Genomic DNA, 24,420 nt, shown 5'->3' on the forward strand with positions numbered 1-24,420 from the left:
GAATCAAACACAGCACGCTGGCTGCTGCTGCCGCTGCTCCTGAGCCAGGAGCTCCTGCAGGCCTCGCTGGCAGCAGGAGCGTTACGCCTCCTTCCACCTCAGACTTTATCTGGGTTCAATCCAAAAAACGCAGCAGCCCGCAGGGAGCTGGGATTTCTCTGAGACAGAAGCTGCCAAAAGCTGAATGTGAGCGTCGATAAAGCTTTCCTGGAATACGACTCACGCTGTCAGAGGAGAGGGGGCGCGGCGGGCGCGGCGGGCAGGGAGCGTTTCTATGAATGACTGGAGACACACGCTACTGTGCTCTGTTATACTCTGAACTGTGTCCCTCTGGGGCTCCTGTAGAAGATCTACAGGGTGAACATCTAAAAAAAAAAAAAAAAATTAAAAAAAGGAAATGAAAAGAAGTGAAATAAATCAATTAGATCAAAACAAAAGCAAACAAAATGAAACTAAACAAAACAAAACAAATGAAAACTACATTAAAGGAAAGAAAACAAATCACAAAGGAAGGACACGAAAGGAAATGAAGAAAATCAATTGGATCAAAACTAAACAAAAGAAACAAAATGAAACCAAACAAAAGAAAAAGTATGAAAGGAAAGGAAAGGAAAGGAAAGGAAAGGAAAGGAAAGGAAAGGAAAGGAAAGGAAAGGAAAGGAAAGGTATGAAAGGAAAGGAAAGGAAAGGAAAGGAAAGGAAAGGAAAGGAAAGGAAAGGAAAGGAAAGGAAAGGAAAGGAAAGGTATGAAAGGAAAGGAAAGGAAAGGAAAGGAAAGGAAAGGAAAGGAAAGGAAAGGAAAGGAAACAAACCTGAAGATATGGGAAAAAAATGAAACAAAAGACAATGAAAGAAAAAAAAAAAAAAAAACTTGAAGGAAATGAAAGGAAAAGGAAACAAAACGAAACAAAACAAAACAAAACAATTGGAAACTCAACAAAGGAAAGGAATCAAATCATAAAGAAAGGAAATGAACCTAATGAAACAAAACACAACAAAAAATGGAAACAATACAAAAAGAAAGGAAACAAAAATAAATGAATCGGTACAAAATGAAACAAAACAAAGTGACGCAAAGCGAAAGGAAACAAATGAAAAGAAACAAACAAGGAAATGAATTGAAAGGAAACAAAACAAAACAAAAGGAAATGAAAGGAAACAAAAAAGGAAAGGAAAGAAAGAAAATGTTAAACAAAACAAACTTAAACACACAAAACAAACCTAAAGGTAATGAAAAAAAAACAAAACAACAAAAAAATGGAAACTATAAGAAAGCAAAGGAAAAGAAAAGATGAAACAAAATGAACCAAAACGTAATTAATCAAAATGAAACAAAAGGACATAGAAAGACAGGAAACCAAAAAAAAAAAAAAAGGGAAAGGAAAGGAAAGGAAAGGTAAGGAAAGGAAAGGAAAGGAAAGGAAAGGAAAGGAAAGGAAAGGAAAGGAAAGGAAAGGAAAGGAAAGGAAAAGAAAGAAAACTATTTCTCCCTGGTGTTTTAGTAAACTCTTATTTCAAACCCCCTTCTCTCTGATTGGCCAGCCCCCTGGAGGCCTGTAGGGGAGTTACAGTGGCAGACCTTAGTGTTTGAGGCCCATACCTCCAACATGACAATTTATTTCCACTGGACCATGTTGCTTTTTGTCAAATGAAGTGAATATTTTTTTTTTTTTTTTTTAAAAGTCCAAACTGATGCAATTTCATTGCAAAAACATCACAACTTCTCCAAAAAGCTGCTGTGAAATCAGACAGCCGCAAGAATCCTAAAAACAGGGTTTCTACAGCTTAAGGCAATGGAAGTCAAGACTGTTTCAGAGTTTTTGATGCTGTTTGAAGGTAAATTTAACACCAACATCACAACAAACACAAACAGGAAAAACAGCACATCAACTACACAGGGTTAGGGACAGTTAGTGGAGTCCTGGCTGCAACCACGTCTACGTTATCGTGATCGGGTAAAATACTGTAAAAAATAAATAAATGTTAGCTTTTATTTTGACGTTTGAGACTATTTACAATCATGCTAACGTGTGTTAACGTTTTTAAGACTTTTAAAGATTAATTTAAGACATATAAAGGCCTTGTTATTAGATTCATGAATTCACTGCCTTTCAAGACTTTTTCTTGGAATCAGACGCTTGTTTTCATTCTCAGGCGACACTTGATAGAAACATCTGAGATCAGTGATCAGTAATAAAAAATGAATTTAGAGAGGAAATCAACCCCAGGCTCCTGAATCAGAGTGGTTCACCCCTCACTGGGCTGTAAAGACGCCACGTGATGCAGTGTGAGGAGCTCAGATTCATGCAGTATCGACGTAACTCCTCTGAACACTCTGCAGTCTTCAGCATTTAACTCTCTGACACACACACACACACACTAACACACACCTCTACAGTCGTTATCAGCATGTGAAGAGACCTGCACTTTGCGTAATGAGGTCCTTACGGCTACAACTGCTTTTATTACACACACACTCACACACACACACACACTGAACACACACACACACTCTGCAAACAATGAAAAGATTAATGAATGAGCTAAGAACTCAGTGACACCTGAGTGGAGGCGCAGTAAAGCGCCTTTTTGTTAGCGCAGGGCTAAAAACGTCTTCAGTGATAAAGGAGATGGATGGACGGAGTGGAGGGAGGGGAGGGGAAGGTTTCCAGACGCCACAAAAAGAAAATTCCCGAGCCACGTTTTACGCTCGTTTTCCAAACATGTCATCCCTCTCTCTGAATACGATGCATTATTCAGCAGCGTGTGTGTGTGACAGGGAGAAACCGCTCGGCTAATGATGAGGGCTGCAGAGAGGAGTGACGGACAGGAGCAGGGAGGAAGATGCAAAGGAAGCAGGCGTCTTCTAACGTACAGTCATACATAAATACATGTTCATGTTCACACGCATGAGGAGAAAGACAAACTGAGGCAGTCTCTCTGACACAGACGGACGTCAGAGTCCAACTGGACCAATACTTCAGGATTAATCCAGCTAATAAGGAAACGAGCGCAGTAAGATTCATGCTAATGGAGATCTGAAGGTCACCGGGGAGTTTGGAGGGAAGTGTGCAGAGGAGTGTGTGGGGTCGATGAGTTCATGTAGGGGGGCAGGGGTGGGGTGGGTGAGGCCTAATCTTTGCTCCTGAACAACAGGAGCTTTGAAATAAGAGGATTTTTATGGACAGAAACACAACGAGACGTTCAGCAGTTTGAGGAAGACGTTTAAGGCAGGAACGATGCTCCTTCGTTAAAGACTATCAACAAATTTTTCACTAAAACTAAACAAAAGTCGCCTTACACTTCAGTCAACAAATAAAAACCAGACAGAAATGTTAAAGAGGGACCAGGCCCGGAGTGGCCCTGGGTTAAAATCTATCATAGAAGCTGATAACGTTGTCCCTGCACCGCCTGTTTTTTCTCATACACAGTATGAGTGTTGTTACCTTGACAACACGTCCGTGCGCGTGCAGCAGTGCCTGTCAAGAAGGCCATGAGAACGAGTACAATTTACATTATTACAGTTTATGATACAAACAGAATAATACTGACAGTAAGAAGAGCTTAGGATCTTTCCATCAAGATGAGCTATGCTAAATGCTAAATGCTAAATTATTGAATAATAGTATGATGTGATGCTATATAACTTAACAGTTCTTTGTAGTTCCTCAGCAGCAGCAGCAGCAGTTTTACAGGAGAAGAACTAATACCAGCTGGAGCTGGATCCTCCTCCTGCATTCATTTGAATGGGGGAGCTGCAAGGGCTTCTTTGGGGTTCACCTACTTTGAGGGCTTGTCATTTAAAAACCGTTTGAGAAACAACAAAGTCCTACATAGCATTTGTAAAGCAGGGCCCACTCTGTCATCCAAGCGAATTTCAAGCTGATACCATTTACGGCCAAGGAGAAGATAACTTTTGTTTGTGGCCCAAAATTCGGCCAGATTTTATTGTGAAAGGCAAATTCCCGGCTTCCTGTTTGAGATAGGTCAGGGGTGTCTGCACATAATTTGTGTGTCTCAATGAGACGAACATTTTGCCGTTGGTTTGATCTCCCTATGACAATCCTGCTGCCACTGAGGGCCATTTTAGTGTGTATAGGTGGCGCTAGGGAGCACATTTTGGTTTGCTGGAGGTCAATTTTAGTATTCTATCAAATTTTCAGCTGAATCTGACGTGTGTGCTGGTTTTGGTAAGTCTGTGACCATGTTTGCTAGAAGGTGTCCTCTCCCTGAATCAGAGCATGTGAAATATCTGCACACCATCATGTTGTGTTTGTGGATCTAATCCAACATGAAGTGTAGAAACCATCAGCTGTAAAGACCAGACCTCTGAGAGGAATCCCTGTGCCTGTTTATAGAGTAGGACAGCTGAGTCTATGACGCTGCCTCTGTAGCTCTGGTTCTGAGTCCATGAGGCAGCTCTGACCCACATCTGTCCCTCACAGACCGCTCTCTGAGGAGGACTTCCCCTGGACTCGTCTCACTGGATTAGCTTCCTCACTGCACGCCTCAAACACTGAGGGGGGTTGGAGAGGACCTGGACCAGCAGAGCTACCTCAGGGTCTCTGTGAGACTGATGGAGACATTTTCAGGTGTTGTTCTCAAACACGATCCGTTTCTCGATTCATCGCTGCTCAACAATGATTTCTGTTGCAGTTTAAAAAAAAAAGGAAACGCCTACAGAGTCTGTGAAAATCTGCAAGATTTTTTAACAAACGCTAGAAGCCGTGGGTGTGTAGAGGTGTTGATGTCAGACAGGGTTTGTTTTTCACACTTCTGCCTCTGTGTGCTGAACACAAGCAGCAGGAAAGCAGAGGTGGATGTAACCACGGCGAGCGTGGATCCTGTTACGCCTCAGATTCAACAGCAGCTCTGCATTAAGTCTGATTTACTGCATTAAAGTTCCTCGATTTTTATTTCTTCTTTGTGTCTCATTAGAGCTACGTATCAGATAGTAACAGCAACACTGCCCCCTATGGTGTCCAGAGGTACTGCTCCATTTGGCCCATGTCTGTAAGCTTCATGGAAACAAGCAGAAATACAGACGAAACATTGAATTTGAATTTGATGCAATGTTAAGCATAAATGGACCTTTGGGAGACGTTTGTCTCTGTGAAAACAGCATTTTGACCAGTTTATAGACAGATCCAAGAATTTCTACAACATAGAAAAACACACAGGTCTGGGAACCTGCACACGTTTTGCAGAAAACCAACTTTTTTGAAGTGCTGGGAGAGAAAAGATAACAAAAGCTCTCAAGTTTCTTCTTCTCAAAAAGTGTTTTAATATAAAACTGTTGAAAAGTTCAGTTCAGTTTTTTTTTGTTTTTTTTTGTTTTTTTTATTTGAGACTGAAAATATGAGCTCATGGTTTTAAAACAGGGGTCTGCAACCTTTACTTTCATAGGAGCCATTTTTCCTCAGCTCAGCTGGATTACAGTCGTTCAGGAGCCACAAAATCTACTTTATCTTCACAATATTAAAAAAAGTGTATAATAGTCAATACGAATTAAAAATTTAATAAATATTAATATAAAAATAATTATATAAAAAATATAAATTTGTAAATGTGATGACTTAGATTTTTATTTAAAATAAATTTGCAAATATTTTACAAAAATTAAAAAATAAAAAAACTTGCTAACATATAAAAAAATAGAAATTAAAATGTTTGCAAAGATCACAAAAGTTTTGAAATTTACAAAAAAATTTCAGAAATTTCAAAATTAAGAAATTCCCCCAAATTGCAATGATCTCAAAATGTTTGCATTAAAAAATTGCAAAAATTAAAAAAAATTGAATCCTAAAAAATTTGTATTTTTTTACTCTTTTGAAAATTCAAGTTTTGTCAGAAAAAATAAAAATTTAAATACAATAAATTTTCAAAAACTTCAATTTTTTCCAGTTTTATGTACATTTTGATACAATATGATGATAATAGCATGTCACTATTTTTTGTTCTTTGTTAATGTCTCGTCACTTATCAATCATGTATATTAATCCAGCACGTTGTCAGTGAAATGAATCCATCCACACAGAATTAGAATCCGTATTTTCTTCCAGATGAGTCTTTTTGTAGATGTAGTTATCTTCCCAGGGCTGTAAAACTTGAGGTTAGCCACAGGTGCATGGAAAGTTGGTGGGCTGTTGATGTTGTAGGAAGTGGCTAGAAGGAGCCACTGCAAAGGAGTGAAAGTTAGTTTCCTTTGTGGCCTTGGGGTCGGATTAATGAGAAGGATTTTAGTGAGGAAGCAGATTTCCAGATACAGCTCATGTAAACTACTTCCTGCATTAACGGAGCTGCCTGTTTAGCTTAACGGTTCAGTCTGGATCAGAACGGTCCAGCCGCACATTGATATAAAAATCTGTTTTTCCTGGAATCTGAAGCATCTGAGAGAAAACACTGGGAGTCACGGCGCTATCCGCTGCAGCTCTGAGTGTTTTATTGGAGTGTCTTAATGGAATAAAAGGATAATTACAGCGTGCTGTGATTACCAAAGCTGAAACAATCTTCAATGAGCTAATATCCAGCAGAAACAAAGACAGCCGGCTCCTTCCTCTTCCTCATAGATCAACCTAAACTCTGGAGGAAAAAAAGGGAAAGTGCAGATTTCACAGCTCGTGTTTCAGCCCGTTTGATTTGAAAACCCGCTCTGAACGCTGAACTTTCAGCTCGCAGTGCTAATCAGCTCAGAGATTATTCTGAAGCTGTTAATTCACCACGAACACGCACATGAATCGACTCTGACAAATGATCAAACGAGACCGTATTTTAATCTACTCTTAATTCCTTTTCAATTACTATCATCAGCAGCCCACATTAGCTGGTTTTCAATTAGCTCATAATCTGGACGCCATAATCAGCGGTTAGCCCACGCCTCTCTGTCGACTCGCAGGATTCAGACGAGAGCAGGAGAAGGTATCTGATGGTGGATCTGTCTGATTTCACTTCCTATGACACCCGCTGCAGAATGAGTGAAGATGAAGAGAAATTAAGTCTTTAACCATCGGCTGAGGCTGGTATCCAGAAGGTGAGTCCTCTGAGCTGCTCTCCTGAGCTTTTAAAGGGCGGGAAATATCAAGTTTTAAATATATTAAGTTAAATATTTGATAATATTTAAATCAGGATAAAATGATTCTTTAAACACAGGAGAACAGACAGTTTTTTTCTTAAGTTTAGAGTTTAAATTAGATATCTGTATTATTGTGGTGTCCTGTCTGCTCTATGGTTTGTTTCGGTGTAGGCCCCGTTTGTTGGAGTTTGAGAACAAAGCTGATGATTGTCAAACAAATCCCATTAAACCCGGAAAACGATCAATAAATTGATCCCAAAGCTGGTAAAGAGTATTGATCTTTGTGCCTAGCCTGAACCCTGCAGGGCCTATATACTGTATATAGACTGAACAGCATGGCGCCACCTTTTGCCCCGTGACAGGGGTCACCATTGTGCAATACTATCCTCATATCACCACAGCATTCCATTTTCCCGCCTTCAGTGTGTCACATGACCAGCTGCACGGAACTCTCAATCAGTGGGTGACATCATCACCAACTGCTGCACTCTCAGGAGTGAAACTGACTGAAGTATTAGAAACGTCTCCTCATAGATGCCACAATTTTGACTAAATCTCTGGAAAAAGAAGATATTTTTGTGGTAAATTTTGTCAGGAATGCTTCCACGTCATTTTTAAAGCTATATAAATTTTAATTTTTTGTGCAAAGGCCTAACTGTTGCAACTTGTGTGGAGGTGGATCCTCCTCTCCCATTCATTCTAATAGGGGGAGCTGAAAGGGCTTCTTTGGGGTTCACCGACTTTGAGGGCTCGTTACTCAAAATCTGTTTGAGAAACAACAAATTCCTACATAGCGTTTATAAAGAATGGTTCACTCTGTCATCTGAGCAAATTTCAAGCTGGTACTATTCATGGCCTGGGAGAAGATCATTTTTGTTTGAGGCCAAAAAATATGGCCAAATTTTATTTTGAAAGGCAAATTGCCAGCTTCCTGTTTGAGATAGGTCAGGGGTATCTGTATTTGATTCATGCATCTTTATGAGACAAACATTTTGACATTACTTTGATCTCTCTACAACATTCCTACTGACACTGAGGGGTGCATTAGTGTGCCAAGGTGGCGCTAGAGAGTACATCTTGGTATGCTGGAGGTCAACTGTTGTATTATATTGACTTTCTTGCCCAATCTGAGATCTCTAAGAGGAGAGGACACTATTGTATTCCGTCAATTTCTAGCTTTCTGGAAGGTGTCTTCTCCCTTAGTGTGAAACCCACAGGCAGATATAGCATTTTTCTCAAAAACAGGGTTTCAGCTGTAGGATATAGGCCGTGTTCAAATATCATTTTCGGTTAAATCCACCTCCCAGAGGCCAACTCCCTACTCAACATCCTCCTCATCCTGGTCCCATTTCTCCTCCGTCAGCCAAACTGCACGCGCTCAGAGTCTCTTTAATGTGTGTGTTGTGTTTATTAATGGTGTCAGTAATGAGCTGTGCTCATCTGCATACAGATGAAGAGCGGCGTGTCTGCCTGATAGATTAACACATAAACAGACTGATGGACACATGTTTATCTCTCTCTGTTTGTCTCTGCTCCTCTCTGTTTCTGTGGATAATTAACGGTAAAACATACTGAATGCAAATGTTCTGTCTGTATGCACACACACACACACACACACACACACACACACACAGAGTCTTGTGTAAACACAGTCACCATAATAGCCTGGATGGTTTTACGTCATTTGCTGAATTAAACTGAAATGTGTTAATTTTTGCTGCTTTGGGACTCGAGGGACAAAACAACAAACACGACACCTGTTGCAAGGTAAAGTTATGCTGAATTACTTTGCGTTTGATCAAAAGTGCGTGTCAGATTCATGATTTGCACGTTTTTTGAAAGCTGCAGTCTGCAGGATGTTAAATAATGAGCATATGAATAAAGGTGCAGTCTGCAGAAATGGATAAAGTCCAAACACTGAAGCTTTCCTCCTCCTAAATGTTGCTCTCAGCCGTGGGAGCTCACCGCACATCCCGACAGTGATGATGATGATGAAGACTGCGGCGCAGATTATGAGAGGTGCAAAGCACTAAAGTGCGCCCAGGATGAATAATTAACAGCCTCTTTCCCTTTTTGTCTATTTTTACCAGAGAGGGTGAGAGGAGCAGCTTGTGTTTCAACTTTCACCAAAGAGCAGACGAGCGGCTTGTAAAACAGGAAGTGAGAACATGAAAGAGGGATGGAGGGATCGGGAGGTTTTTGGGATGAACACCTCTGACCGACATGGATGCTGCAGGGATGGTAAAGAAAGACGAGGAGGAGGAGAAGCTCAGTGAGCCTGTGGTGCAGCAGATGGAGGAAAGTGCGGGTGGATAAATGAGCGGAGGGAGGAAAACAAAGATGAGAAATTTCCCCAGTGCTTGAGGGACAGAAGAGACGGAGAGAAAGACGAGAGCAGCTGGAGCAGAGGAGGAAGAGGAGGAAGAGGCTGGGCAGCAGGAAAGTGAGGATGAGAGTAGAGGAGGAGAAGCTGCACGTGGAGAAACACACGAGGATGAATTCTTCTGTTTCAAATCAGCTGAACCACCTCCCTCACTGCAGCAGAGCGGGTCAGGAGAGCAGCAGCGCACAGATTTTACCCGTACAGGCCTCCGAGGTACATCTGCAAATCTAAGAGCCGTACATGAAAAGACCTCTCCTCTCCTCCTCTCTTCTCCTGCACCCTTTAGCTTAAGCGTTACAAGTGGTGACACATGGAGTGCAGGTAATCAGAGACAGAGATCCTTCCTTTGTGACGCATTGATTGAAGAGTGATACACACGCAGATATATATGAAGCTTTATGTGACACTGTGTAGTTTGGTGTGTCTGTCTCTGCTGATGAAACGTTGAGCAGAGACACGAAAAAACAGACAAAGAGAAACAGAGAGGAGGGGCAGGACACCTTGATGAGTGTATGGAGACAGAGGAGGTGCACAATTATCACATAACCTAACAAAAAGAGGGTAATGCATTTCTATCAGTGTTTCTGAAGCTCCTCCCCCTCCTTGCCCTCCTTTCCCTCTGCTGCTACCGTTAATACATGTGAGTTACATCACAAGCTCTCAGCAGAGGTAGTACAAATGTGAGATGTCTCACTCCACGAAACTTGCACGACAAGCACATGGGCAATGATGAAACTAAAGTTGTTGAAATTAAATAAAAGATTGTCCTCAACTGAGACACGGTGGTTTTAGGTACACGACCAGTCATTATGCAAATGAGACCATTAGTCTTAATGTACGTTATAGAAATGGCCCATTTGGCCTTAGCGTTAGCTACATGTAGGACTGCCAGGGGCAACATGAGCCCCGTTTCCACTAGGGCTGCACGATTATCGCAATCACAATCGCAATGTCAGCACATGCAATTCAGATTTTTCTCCATGATAACCAAGCAAGTCTGTAGACTCATCATGACACAACTTTTTTTATTAAACCGCAAGCACAATCGCAATCACAATATTGTCCACCTAATCGCAAATCGCACCTTTTCCCCAAATCGTGCAGCACTAGTTTCCACCAAGTGGTCCAGTTTGAATCAGAACAGTTTGGTACGGGTTGGATCAGTAAAACCTGATCCTGTTTGTGTTTCCACAGCCGCTGTGCCCTTCTTGGTGGGTGGCATGTAAGCCAGATGCCTATAGCCTACATGGCAGCGCGACACAGCGTAGCCCGCTAACAAATCCAACAAAGAAGAGAAATGCAACACAGTAATCAAAGAGCAACAATGAAGTCATCCAGCAATTCGTCTTCTTTGTGATTGGCACTTGTCTCTTTGTTTCAGAGAAGGCTGTGTGCCAGGAAGTGACCATTCTTTCCACCAATCAACAGACTGCAGTGTTGTTGCTCCACCTTCCCACATTTATCTGTTATAAGACTCAGGGACGGGGCTCTAGTGGTCTGTACAAGGCTGAAGAAGGCGGTACATGTGTGTCAGTGTAAGTCTGTAACTCAGATGTGTATTGATCGCTGCTGATGTGTGTGAGTGTGTGTGTGTGTGTGTTTGTGTTCCCAGAGCAGAACAGCCGGATCTGACTCTTGAGCCACTGCTAAGCTAATCAGGTTAGCCACCGGACAGACGGAAGCAACATGTCCCTCTTCTTCTGCGCCCATCTCCTCTTTCCCTCTCACATCCTTCCTCCCACACTCCTCTCCTCCCCATCACCTCCTCTCCATCCCTGAAAGGTGGAGGGGAGGAGCTTAATCTAAATTAAACCCTGTGAAGAGGAGTCACATGTTAAGAGGACACAGATTTCTGAAACCCTTTTTTAGCTCTGCATGAGAGCTCTGCATCATTACGCCCAAGTGTCTACTTCAAACTTCAGGGAAATCTTCTGCTGTGAAAAGCAATAATCTCCCCAACTACCTCCACCCACACCTTCAGCTCCAGCCTCCCCACAGATGGAGCCACAGGAGGGCCGCGTGGAGCCTCTTAGCAAACACAAATTATACACCCAGATATGACTCTCCAGGAGAAGAGACCACAGCAGCAGAAAATCTGTGTTTAGCAACAATCAGAGGACTGATGATGGAGGGGAGCTGCAGCAGAGGAGCGGGGAGGTTTCAGCAGACAGGAAGCAGGAAGCAGAGCGCTGACATGGAGATGGTCAGACAGAAACATGTGTAACTGTGCAGACTCACTGCACGCAACACAGAGACAGACCTTTTATTCTGGGGTACAGCGCAGCACAGATCTGGCTACTAGCTCCACCTTTAACAACTTTCCTCCACCAAGATGTTGAAATTGTGCATTTAAAGCAAATAGTATCGCACTTTTCATAAAATTACAGCCTCGCACTGTCGCCAGCTTCACCTCCACTGTCAAGGTTTCATGCCTTAATAATGTGTGTGTTAGGCATTCCATTTTCCCGCCTTCAGTGAGTCACATGACCAGCTGCACGGAACTCTCAATCAGTGTGTGACATCATCAACAACTGCTGCCCTCTGAGGACAGAATCTGACTGAAGTTATGAAAGAAATCCTCATAGATGCCACAAATTTGACCAAATCTCTGCAAAAATCAGACATTTTGGTACTAAATTTAGTCAGGAATCCATCCATATCATATTTGAAGCTGTACCATTTTTACTTTTTTGTGTAGAGGCCTAACTGCTTCAGTTTGTGTGGAGCTGGATCCTCCTCTCCTATTCATTCTAATAGGGGGAGCTGAAATGGTTTTTTTGGGGTTCACTGACTTTGAGGGCTTGCTATTCGAAAACCCTTTGAGAAACAACAAATTTCTACATAGCATTTATAAAGCATGGTCTGTTCTTTCATCTGAGCAAATTTCAAGCTGATACCATTTATGGCCTGGGAGAAGGTCATTTTTGTTTGAGGCCCAAAAATGTGGTCAAATTTTATTTCAAAAGGCAAATTGCCAGCTTCCTGTTTGAATAGGTCAGGGGTGTCTGCCTATGATTTGTGGGTTTCAATTAGATGATCATTTTGATGTTACTTTGATCTCTGTATGACATTACCACTGCCACTGAGAGCTGTTTTAGTGTGCCTAGGTGGCGCTAGAAAGCGCATTTTGGTACATTGGAGGTCAATTTTTGTGTTATATCAATTTTTTGGCTGAATCTGAGGTGTGTGATAATTTTAGTGAATTTTAGGGGGTTAAATTAGAGCTTGAAGGAGAAAGAGGAGCTAAATACACTATGTGCAGAGCAGGTTTGATCAACAAAGCTTAAAAACTTGAAGCTGAAACTGTAACCTTCATGGTGGTTTCTACATATCGTTTCTGGTCTAACTGCAGGTTTTTGTAGCGTCAGAGCCGTCCTGACTTTCTTTACTCTGTTTTACTTTTTGAGAGTGGTCCTCTCAGCCTCAGTTTCCTTCTGGAAGCTCAAAGTGAAGCCCACTTTCTCTGCTCTCTGCGTGTTTGTTGCTTCCGTCAACCCGATCACGTTCTGTCCAGAGCCGAGCGATGCAATATGAATATCATTAAGAAAATCAATTAAGTTTGATGTCCTCCCCCCACGTGGAGGCTCTGGGGGGGTGGAGGAGGTGCTGCTTGTTCCTCTGCCTCTTTGTTCTCTTTGTTTCACAGGCTGAGCTGCTGCTGCTGCTGCTGCTGCTGCTGCTGGAGGTGGAGGAGGTGGAGGAGGTGGTGGTGCTGCAGAGCCGGACCCTGAAGCCTCCGAGCTGTCAAATTGGCATCCTTCCACTTACCTACCTCCCCTCACCCCCACCTCCTCATTTATCCTCCTTTTATTTCAGCCTCCCTTCCCCCTCTTCCTCCCCCTCTCCCCCATCCCATCACCCTGCCAACTCCATCCTCATCTTCTGCTGCTGCTGGCCTCTCCGCCTCCTCCTCCTCCTCCTCCTCCACTCCTCCCCCACCATCACTGCTCTCTGCGCTCCCTCGCTGCAGCGCTCTGAGATGTTTCTGCTCCACGCCCATCAGAAGTAAAAAACGCTCGCACTCTCCCGTCTTGTAATCATGTTTGATGGTTTCCCTGGAAACGCTTCCAGGTCGGGGTGTCCATGATGATGATGTTGGTTTAGTGGGAGTGGGATTCCTCAGACTGGGAGAACTGGTCACTGTCTTTACCACTGTCATCACCATCACGGCTGCACAAAGCACGTCTGATTGGGTCTGTGGAGAGCTGTGATTGGCTAATGGGACTAATTAGCATGTGTTGTAGCATGATACTCAATGCAAAGTGTGTGTTGGAGTGTTACTGTGCAGCTCTGTGGGGTGTCTCCTCTCACAGTCGCATTGAAAACTTGTTTCTATCCAAACAGAAGAATGAAAATGAATCTCTGACAGATTTATGACACAATGCCTCAGCGTGCTGATGAGCTAGTAGAAGAAGTTAGCCCAGCTAGCCTCAGTGTTTAGCATTACACTCACACACTGCCAATCCCAGTTAGACCATTTTGACCCTGCAGACATTCCAGGTGATCTCAATGAAGTCCATAAGGGCTCAGGGTTCAGGGTTTAGGGGGGCACTGAGATCCAGCCAGTGAGTAAACTCACACTGGATCCTCTCTGTTTGGTTACAGCTACGTCCTCGCTCCCACAAGTCAGAGCTGGACACATCAGATACATGAGCCTCCAATTCAAGCTGGACGTTGGAGCTGCGATGCATCAATTTACAAAATGTGTCGCGACATAAGGACATAAGGGAAACATCCGGTTTGGAAAGTGGAGCCAATGCTGAAGTGCTAAAAGTTGCTGTTTATGTAGAATCTTGCTGTAAATCTTGCTTGAATTTAAGATTGTCCTTGACACAGATCAGGTGATTTAGAAACATGTGACTAGTCATTACACAAATGGGAGCATTAAGGCCCATTCATGCTAAATATGAAACACAGACACAGATATGGACGTAGCCTTCAGTCTGTGCTTTGTGTTCATTTCATCCATATTTCTGCACATTTCTTTAAAGCTTATCAATACAGACCAAAAGGAGCAGTGCCACTGGAAACCATGGGGGGCAGTGTTGCTATTACTACCTGAAACAAAGCTTTAGCGAGACACAAAGAAAAAATAACAATGGAGAAACTTTAGCAATGTATTTGACTGCCTCACCAACCATTGTCTGCCGCATCACTGCCTCCGTCTGTGTCTTTTATGCTAACGCTTTTGAGTTTCATTGTCAAACTTTTGACTCTGGGCTGCCCCCTCTGGTGGTTAACTGCAATGCGAACATTAAGGACACACTTAAGTATGAGAGCCAGAGACATTTAGGTACGTAAAGGGAGGAGGAACGGGCCGTTAGTCTCAACGTACCATTATGGAAATGGCCCATTTGGCCTCAGCGTTAGGTACATGTAGGACTGCTGGGGCCAACATAAGCCCCGTTTCCACCAAGTGATCCAGTTTGGTCCAGATTGGATTGGTTAAGACTGATCCTGTTTAGCTCTTCTTGGTAGGCGCCATGTAAACTAGATGCCATTAGCTACATAACAGCTTGACACCATAGCAGTGTGACACACCCTGCTAATAAATCCAACAAAGACAAAAAACGTGACAGTAAACAAAGAGCAACGATGAAGACATCCAGCAATTCTTCTTCTTTGTGATCAACATGTGGCTCTTTTAAAAGTTATTTTTTATTGAATTTTGAATATTTTATACATTAAAACAAACAGTACCCTTCTATCTCATGAGTATCAAACGGCGTGCCAAGAGGGTGGTAAAAGTAACAACTCTGCATCCCCAACAGGAACTACTTCAAGGAGAGATACAACAGTCAGAAAAGTGGAGAGGGCTTCAGAAATTGCTTTCCAGATCCCCTCTAGGTTAGGGCATAACAAAAAAATATGAATGAGTGCTGCTCCCTCTGTCTTTCACCTGTCACAAGCAAGGGGCAACATCCGGTTAGTAAGAATGAAGCCTATGAGGAAGTGCTAAAAGTCACTGTTCATCAAGGATCCATAAAAACAGACTTTTGCAGTATAAAAAAACATTTTTACAGCCTGGTTCAAAAACACCTTGGGTCTGAAACACTGATTTCTTTATCAGCACCATAGTTTGTATATAGAGTGGACAGCTTGGCTCTGCCATTTACCATTGTACGGTTTTGAAGCCGAGATTCCCCCGTCACAGGCGCAGACATTGTAGCAGTTTGCAGCCAGAGTCTAATCATTCCCTGTCTCTACCTCCAGACATATTTTACAATCCACGAAAAAAATACACGAGAACAGCAGCTGTGAATCATCACTCAACCCTACATAACACCACGTTTTTAACCTCGTATAACTAATGAAAATGAAACTTTTCAGAAAAAAGAGGACTTGAATTCAAGACAGCCAAATGATATCTTCAAATCACCACAACAATCAGACGTGAGAAACATTTCTACCAGGTGGATTAATTTTTTAAAGTTTGACCACAGCCCATCTGGAATGACTGGGGAGATGGATTTTTTAACCCATGCTGCAGCCAGCCACCAGGGGGAGCAGTTTTTGTGGAGACATGATGATCAGCACACGCTGTACAGTGATTGAATTTTTATCTAACTCTGCAGTTTAGAAGTTACCAGGATTGTTTGATTGTCCAATCAGAGACACAGCTCAGGTCATGTGACTGTAGCTGTTTGAAAGGAAGCTTTTCACGGTTTCAGGAGCAGACGGGTGACATCACAGAGGCTACGTCCATGTTTTATACAGTCTGTGGTGGAATTAATTTGCGGATACATTTTTGCAAGTTTGGACTGAGACAGGTGTGTATGGTGCACCGCTTTAAACTGAAGCAAAGAACAACTGAAGTGTTTTCAAAATCTTGTATATCAACTGTTGTTTGGAGGTCGTGTTCCCATGCAATCAAAACACCAGATACGGGACTGATATCAAGTTTAGAGATTAGTCCAAGTACTGATGTAATTGTGCCTTTGTCTGCAGGGTGAAGGGACATAATGTTATTTATTTTATGCATGTGTCTGTTTGTGACAAAGAACAATCCAGATTTGTTTCAGAGAAGGCTGTGAGCTGCCAGAGATTTGAAATCTCCTCGCAGTTACTGAAACCCTCCCGGGCTCACACAAACAGCGCGTCAGGAGCGACAGACAGCCGCCATCACATCAGCACTCATCGCTCAGCCTTTCAGTGAGTCATCTGCGTGGACACACACCTTTGCCGTCACTGTAAAAATCTGTCTTCGGTGACGCCGCTCGGTTCAGGTGGGTGAGCGCGTCAGCGTGGGGCTGTAATTATCACAGGTCAGCACAGACGTTTACAGCTGGGATGGAGAAATTCAAAGCGTCACACAAACACACAGTCGGTGACAGGAGCTGTGTTCGAACACACACTCACACGTCAATCTGACCTGCACTTGATAACGCAGGAGGAAAAATGTGAGGCGGTGCTGTTGGTCAGTCAGTCAGTCGTCCTGACAGCCGCTCAGCATTCAGCCCCACTACAACGTCTGATTTCTGATTGCATCCATCTCTCACAGCGATCGATGGGAGCTGCAGGGGAGAGGAGAGGATCATTTCTGAACAGAGAGAGGTGAAGATATTGATAAGACACACACACACACACACACACACACAGCCAGGATTAACAGGGCAGGCTGAGGAGCTCCACTGCAGAATATTGATTGCTGTGAAAACCAGCCATGAGGAGGAGTGTGTGTGTGTGTGTGTGTGTGTGTGTGTGTGTGTGTGTCTGTGAAAAGGTGGATGGAGGATGCAACGACTGAATCACACACATCCAGTCGTTTTATTTGATGGAGCGACGTGAGTAATATACGAACAGAGCGACTGGTCCTGCATCAGAAACAGGAGCTTTAACAGAGTCTGAGAAACCAGAGTCCAACAGGTGAAACAGAGTCTGAGTCCAAACTGACACCTTTCAATAAATCTTCATCATTCACTGCTAACGGAGAGAAGCGCTGAGCAAAACTTAGCATTACGACTCATTTTTACCAACACGTAACGTCTAGAGGTGGGAGAAAAAAACATAAGTAGCGTGGTCTCAGGATTGTTGGTTTGACGATTTGTGGTCTGAACATCCATGATGAGAATCTCCCGTTCCACCACATCCCAAAGGTGCTCTATTGGATTGAGATCTGGGGACTGTGGAGGACATTTGAGTACAGGGAACTCATTGTCATGTTGAAGAAAGCAGTCTGAGATGATTCCAGCTTTATGACATGGAGCGTTATCCTGCTGGAAGTAGCCATCAGAAGATGGGTACACTGTGCTCATAAAGGGATGGACATGGTCAGCAACAATACTCAGGGAGGCTGGGGACTTTTTTTTTTTTCTTCTTCTTTTTTCATTTTTTTTCTTCTTTTTTCATTTTATTCTTCTTTTTTTCTTTTTTTTCTTTTTTTTTTCTTTTTTTTTTTCCTTTTTTTCTTTTTTCTTTTTTTCCTTTCTTCCTTTCTTTGTTCTTTTTTATCTATTTTTCTCCTTTCTCTTTTTTCTTTTTTCTTCTTTTTTTTCCTTTTCCCTTTTCATTATTTCCCTTTTTTCTTTTTTCTTCTTTTTTCCTTTCTTTTTTCTTCTTTTTTCTTTTTTCCTTTTTCTTTCTTTCTTCCTTTCTTTTTTTTTTCCTGTGGACTTTAAACCATGCTCAGTTGGTACTAAGGGGCCCAAAGTGAGCCAAGAAAATATCCCCTACACCAGTGTTTCCCAAACTTTTGTTCAGGTGACCCACTTATATGGAGGAATAAGCCACGGCGACCCAATCCAATAAATCCAAAATATGTCCAATCAGTAAATCCACTGACAGGATAAATGTGCAAAAATAAACAAAGGTTCTTTAAACATGTTTCTGCATCATCATACTTCTTTGGTACCAGCTAAAAGGCCTAAGAGACAAATTTGACAAATGCATTACAACTTTGATAGGCTTACACTCTGAAAATACATTATTACTATGACGGGTTAGCCAGAAATGTATCCCAGCCATGTGTACGAGATGAGAGAACAACACACGTATTGAGCACAGCATCCAGTCTGTTTCTGTATTTTGACTTCAATTTTGTGAGAACTCCAATTTGTATTTGTTTTAATGAGCCTGTCAGAGTCAAGTTTCTGTCAGTCAGATAAGAAAGAAACTTCTATTCTATTCTATTGTATTCTATTCTAATTTTATGTGGTTGAGAAAAAGATAAGAAGCAAAATACATAGAGATATAACAGTGGGAGGAGCCAATCATCAGTAAACAAATCGTTGAGGGGGAGACTTCTTCTGGTTAGGGAAAGCATGAATTTCGTGTAAACATTCTGGAAACTAATCTGGCGACCCACCTATGGGTCAGGACCCAGACTTTGGGAATGACTGCCCTACACCATCACACCAGCAGCAGCAGCCTGAACCGTTGATACAAGGCAGGATGGATCCATGCTTTCATGTTGTTGAGGCCAAATTCTGAGCCTACCATCTGAATGTGGAGCAGAAATCCAGACTCATCAGACCAGGCAACGTTTTTCCAATCTTCTATTGTCCAGTTTTGGTGTTGCTGTGTGAATTGTAGCCTCAGTTTCCTGTTCTTAGCTGACAGGAGGGTCACCCGGTGTGGTCTTCTGCTGCTGTAGCCCATCTGCCTCAAGGTTGGACGTGTTGTGTGTTCAGAGATGCTCTTCTGCAGACCTCGGTTGTAACCAGTGGTTATTTGAGTTACTGTTGCCTTTCTATCAGCTCCAACCAGTCTGTCCATTCTCCTCTGACCTCTGGCATCAACAAGGCATTTTGTCCCACAGAACTGCTGCTCACTGGATATTTTCTCTTTTTGGGACCATTCTCTGTAAACCCTAGAGATGGTTGTGGGTTAAAATCCCAGTAGATCAGCAGTTTCTGAAATACTCAGACCAACAACCATGCCACGTTCAGAGTCCCTTAAATCATCTTTCTTCCCCGTTCTGATGCTCGCTTTGAACTGCAGCAGATCCTCTTCACAATGTCTACATGAATAAATGTTGAGTTGCATGTGATGCCAATGTTGGGATCAGTATTGATCAATATTTGGGTGATGAGATTGATACTTCAGTTTCGGTTTCGTTTCTCTGCATGTGCTCATAGCTACGTAGATAGATGGGACTTTGTCTCTTCTGCAGTAAAAACAGAAATTTGTCTTCGACGCGGCTCCAAGTACGAATTTAAACACACAAACACAATAAATCTGTCTTTGAAAATTGGAAATGTATTGATTTTCATTTTGTGTCATTTCGTTCAGTGTGAGAGGAAATACCATGGTCATTTTGTGGCTCTTGGTCTCTGATTGGTTGGCCACTCCTGCTCTATACTTCACTGAGTTTACCATCATATTGTTATGATAAAACCGTCCACAGTTTCTTTGGATCGTGCTGTGGGATCAGTCTCTCTGTTCATGGTCTCGTTTGTTTTTGCAGCTCATAAAGACGCTCTGCATCGCTGCTCATTTCAATCTGTTTCATAAGCAGTTAGAAAGTCCTCACAGGAGCTTTAAAACAAACCCTCCATCCCTCAACATCAACACCAAGACAAAGAAAGAGTCTGAGGAGGAGGAAGCATATACGCTCTGGATCTGAGGGGCTGATGGGATTAGGACTACAGACCTAAACTCTGTCAAACTCTGGTTTTAGGCTCATTAATTATTAACGGATCATCATCGATGAAATCTGAACTCTGAAGCCGCAGAACGGCTCGTCTGTCTGATCTACACGGAGGAGCAGGAGGAAATAAAAGCACAGACAGGAGGGCGTCGCTTCAGTTACAGCCGCTCTGCAGAAAACACACACACACACACACACACACTGACACACACACACACACACTGACACACTAACACTCTCAACAGTCTGACGCTTCTTGCGGTTAAACCAGAATATGTTCAACACTCAATGTTTTTGGTGATCGTGTGTGTGTGTGTGTCCACTCTAATATTCACACCCGTTCCCGGACTATTCATTCAAAATGCTCAGACTTTTCTCACGTTTTTACGTTTTTTCAAAGACAGGAAGTCCTCCTGAGGTTTTTTTTACTCCCATATTTCAGACTTCCTGTTTTGGAGAGTGATCAGAGTCACAGCAGAGCATAAAGCAGAATGGTTTCATTCAGCATTAGAGAGGGTTAAATGTCTAAAAACAATGCAGGAGAGTAAATAAACTGTACTTCTTAGAGTGTCCACTAGGGGCTGGCCCCAAAAGCCAAGGAATTCCCATTAGGTCTCATGTTAAAGTTGCTGTCTTTAATCACAAGTGTCAGCTGAGGGATTTATGTTATGATTACTCATTTTTTAAGATGATGTGAAGAGTTAGACTCACATTTACATAATTAGAGGCGGGGCTTATATGACGAACAGGTACAGATGTTTCCCAGGAGGTTGACCCGCCTCAGCTCCAACTTTCCTCGTTTCTCGACTGAACCAAAGCAAAATTAAGCTTTAAGTTAAGCTTTTCCAACGCGGCATCGCTGGGCTCTGAAACCCCTCTTTGGAAACAAATGATGAAGTATAAAAAGTGGGACCTGCTGCTAACTGTCAGGAGTGGAGGACGTGTGTGGGGGCCTGCGGGGTCTGATGATACGGTTTTCCTGTGTTAGAGGACAGACAGAGAGTTTGAGTAAATTTAGTCTCTGGGATTTGTTTTATATTTCTTTGGAAACCATAAAGTCTAAAATAAAACTGAAATGTCTGTTTAGCATCAAATGTAACTTCTTTAGAGTCCATTCTCTATAAACAATAATGACAAACTCTGTGTGTGTGTGTGTCCTGCTGACCGGGAGCAGCAGAGTCATAAAGTCTCTCTCTGCTCCTCCTTTCCTCTTTCTGCTTACGGCGGTGAAACCAAATATCCATCTGAAGACGCTTTAATCTCATTTCACAGGTCAAAGAGTGCAGCAGGACGTTGTACACCGTACACAACGATCTGTCAGCCGCTCCGATCAGGTCCTTACACCTGAAACTGAAACAGCAGCTCGCCACGAGGCACGTGAGATGATGAGGCAGGAAGATCAGATTTGAAGCAGCACGCTAAAGGAGTCAGTTTTAAGTGAGACTGAAGTTTGTCCATTCATTTCTGATAATGGACGTCTCATCAGGCATTATCCCTTACTTCACTTCAAGACAGTGGTCTGCACAGAGAGGAGCCTAAGGGGAAAGTTACCCTCCATGGCCCGATTGTTAAATAATGTGCAATGAGCCCAAGCTGGAGCAAAACACACACTCAGGGACCTCCTTTGGGGCCAAGGCATGTGCTAAGGTGCCCTTATTGGAGCCCAAACATGCTTAAGTGGCCTTTTTTAGGGTCAAAACATCAACTAAGGTGCCTTTATTGGGGCCAAAAGACCCTAAAGTGGGCTATTTGGGGCGAAAACATGTGCTAAGGTGCCCTTATTGGAGCCCAAAGGCCCTAAAGTGCCCTTTTCTGAACAAAAACATGCACTAGGGTGCAAATATTTGAGGCCAGAAAACCCTAAAGTGCCATTTTTGGAACCACAACACGCACTAAGGTGCCCTTATTGGAGCCCAAAAATTCCTAAGTAGGGTTTTTGGGGGGCAAAACATGAGCTTAGGTGCCATGTTTAGAGCCCAAAGGTTCTACAGTGCCCTTTTTGGGGGCAAAAACATGTGCTAAGATGCACTTATGAGAGGCCAAAAAACCCTTTAGTGCCCTTATCCAAGCCCAAACATGGTAAGGTGCCCTCTTTTGACCAAAACACACACTAAGGTGCCCTTATTGGAGGCCAAACATGCCTAAGTAGTGTCCTTTAGGGCCAAACATATGCTAAGGTGCCTTTACTGGAGCCCAAAGACCCTAAAGTGGCCTATTTGAGGCCAAAACATGTGCTACGGTGTACTTATAGGAACCCAATCACGCGTTTTGGGGGCAAAACATGTGCTAAGGTGCTCTTGTTGGAGGCCAAAGGCCCTAAAGTGCACATTTCAGAATGAAAACACGCACTAAGGTGCACTTATTAGAGTCCAGAAAACCCTTAAGTACCATTTTTGGATCCAAAACACAAACTAAGGTGCCCTAATTGAAACCCAAACATGCCTAATTAGGCTTTTTGGGGGGCAAAAACATGTGCTAAGATGCACTTATTAGAGGCCAGAAAACCTTATAGTCCCCTTATTCAAGTGCAAACATGGCAAGGTGCCCTTTTTCAACCAAAACACACACTAAGGTGCCATTATTGGAGGCCAAACATGCTTTAGTGCCCTTTTCAGGTTTGAAACATGCGCTAAGATGCTCTTGTTAGAGCCAAAACACACTTCAGTCGCAATTTTAGGGAGCCCAAATATGCTCAAGTGCCCTTTTAGCCACAAAAACATGTGCTAGGGGGCCCTTATGGAGCCTTAACATGCTAAAGTGTCTTCTTTGGGGCCAAAACATGTGCTGAGCTTCCCCCTCTGGAGCCAAAATGCACGCCTTATGTATTCCTTTATTTTTGCCCTGCCCTTTTAAAATTGTGTTTGCCTTAAGTTTAAGACACTTACAGCACTCCATTTAATCACTAATGGACAAAATCAAGACTTCAGGAAGCTGGTGGAAACAGTCAGCTCAGACGTTAGCCAATGATCAAATCTTTGGACTTTGTGTTTCTGCTGTTTCACAGTGCATCATCTCTTTGTTTGCTCCAATCTTTGAACAAGAATCATTAGAAAAACAGACGTGTTAACGTGTTTAATCTGACACACTTCCTGTTGATCAGAGGAGCTAGCGGACAGTTAGCGTCTGAAAAAGATCTGAGAGCTCAGTTATTCAGCTCACAGCCTCTGGGTCCATCAGAGAGGAAGCCTCCTGGCTACTCTGTGTGTGTGTGTGTGTGTGTGTGTGTGTGTGTGTGTGTGTGTGTGTGTGTGTGTGTGTGTGTGTGTGTAGCTGCAGGCTACGAACTCGTCTTCTCTCTACAGAGCTCATTTGCTGAAGTCCTGTCTGCTCTGAGAGTGAGATGGTGAAACTACTCCAGCATCCTGCTCTAACATCTTTGAGTCTGACACAAACAAATGTTTAAATTCTGAAACGATGAGTTTGACGTTGGTCTGTCTCAGGAGGAAGCTGAGGAACATGGAAACTCTCTGTGTCTCACTGAGTCTGGTTTTCTGACTCACATACACCCCCCAGTTCCTGCAGCCTGGGTGTAAACGGTCTCTGATCCTCTGATGGGAAGAGTCCGGTCTGATGGAGGAAGCGAGGATCAGCGCTCGTGTTCGCTCTGACTTTTCAAACTGTCGGTGAATCCATCTGTGTGACGGGACGACACATGCTGAAGTGTTACAGCACGAAAAACTGAGAAACACACTGAGACGGCTCGGATGCTGTCGAGGAACACACACACACACACACACACACACACACAGAAAAAGGAAGTATCAGACTGCGTAGAGAAAGAGGCAGCTCAGTGTGTTGGATTCGTGTGTGTTTGTGTGTGTGTGAATAAAGAGGTCATGCCTACAACGACCTTTACCACCCATCTGTTTAATCCACTCCTAACAGAACCAGTGCTGCTGTGTGTGTTTGTGTGACCTCCATATGTGTGTGTGCGTGTGTGTGTCTACCTGTACGGACAGCATCGTGTGAATTATCACCATGGAAACTGAACCTCACAGACAGACTGAACAGGATCTGTCTAATCCATGCAGCTGTGGGGTCACGGTGTTGTGCTGCTCTCATTGTCACAGAGATTATTGAGTTTTTAGAAATGAAATGTGGAAACAGAGGCTGGGTGATACACACACACACACACACACACACACACACACACACACACACGGCGACAGAAGTAGACTGCTTCCTCTGCACTGACAGAGGATACTCAGTCTTTCTCTGCTCCAAACTCTCCTGTTTCTCATCACAGGTTTATATTGTTTTTTTTATCGAAGCTTTCTGTTGTGAAACTGATGAAGCTAAAAGAAAAAGGAAAAACACAGTTTCTTTAAGTTTAAGACAAAGACCGACTACGTACATCAGAGAGGATCCAACAGAGAG

At 43.0% G+C, this 24,420-nt stretch overlaps 1 pseudogene; it reads right to left on the reverse strand.

The window, feature by feature from the left end:
* The window catches only part of LOC141799295 (nucleolar protein 4-like), a 165,807-nt pseudogene that overhangs the window by 73,891 nt on the left and 67,496 nt on the right, over positions 1-24,420 (reverse strand).

The sequence above is a fragment of the Halichoeres trimaculatus genome, unplaced genomic scaffold, assembly GCF_033239565.1.
Source record: "Halichoeres trimaculatus isolate MK-OKI-2021-1 unplaced genomic scaffold, fHalTri1.1 fHalTri1_scaffold_11, whole genome shotgun sequence".
Taxonomy (NCBI): Eukaryota; Metazoa; Chordata; class Actinopteri; order Labriformes; family Labridae; genus Halichoeres; species Halichoeres trimaculatus.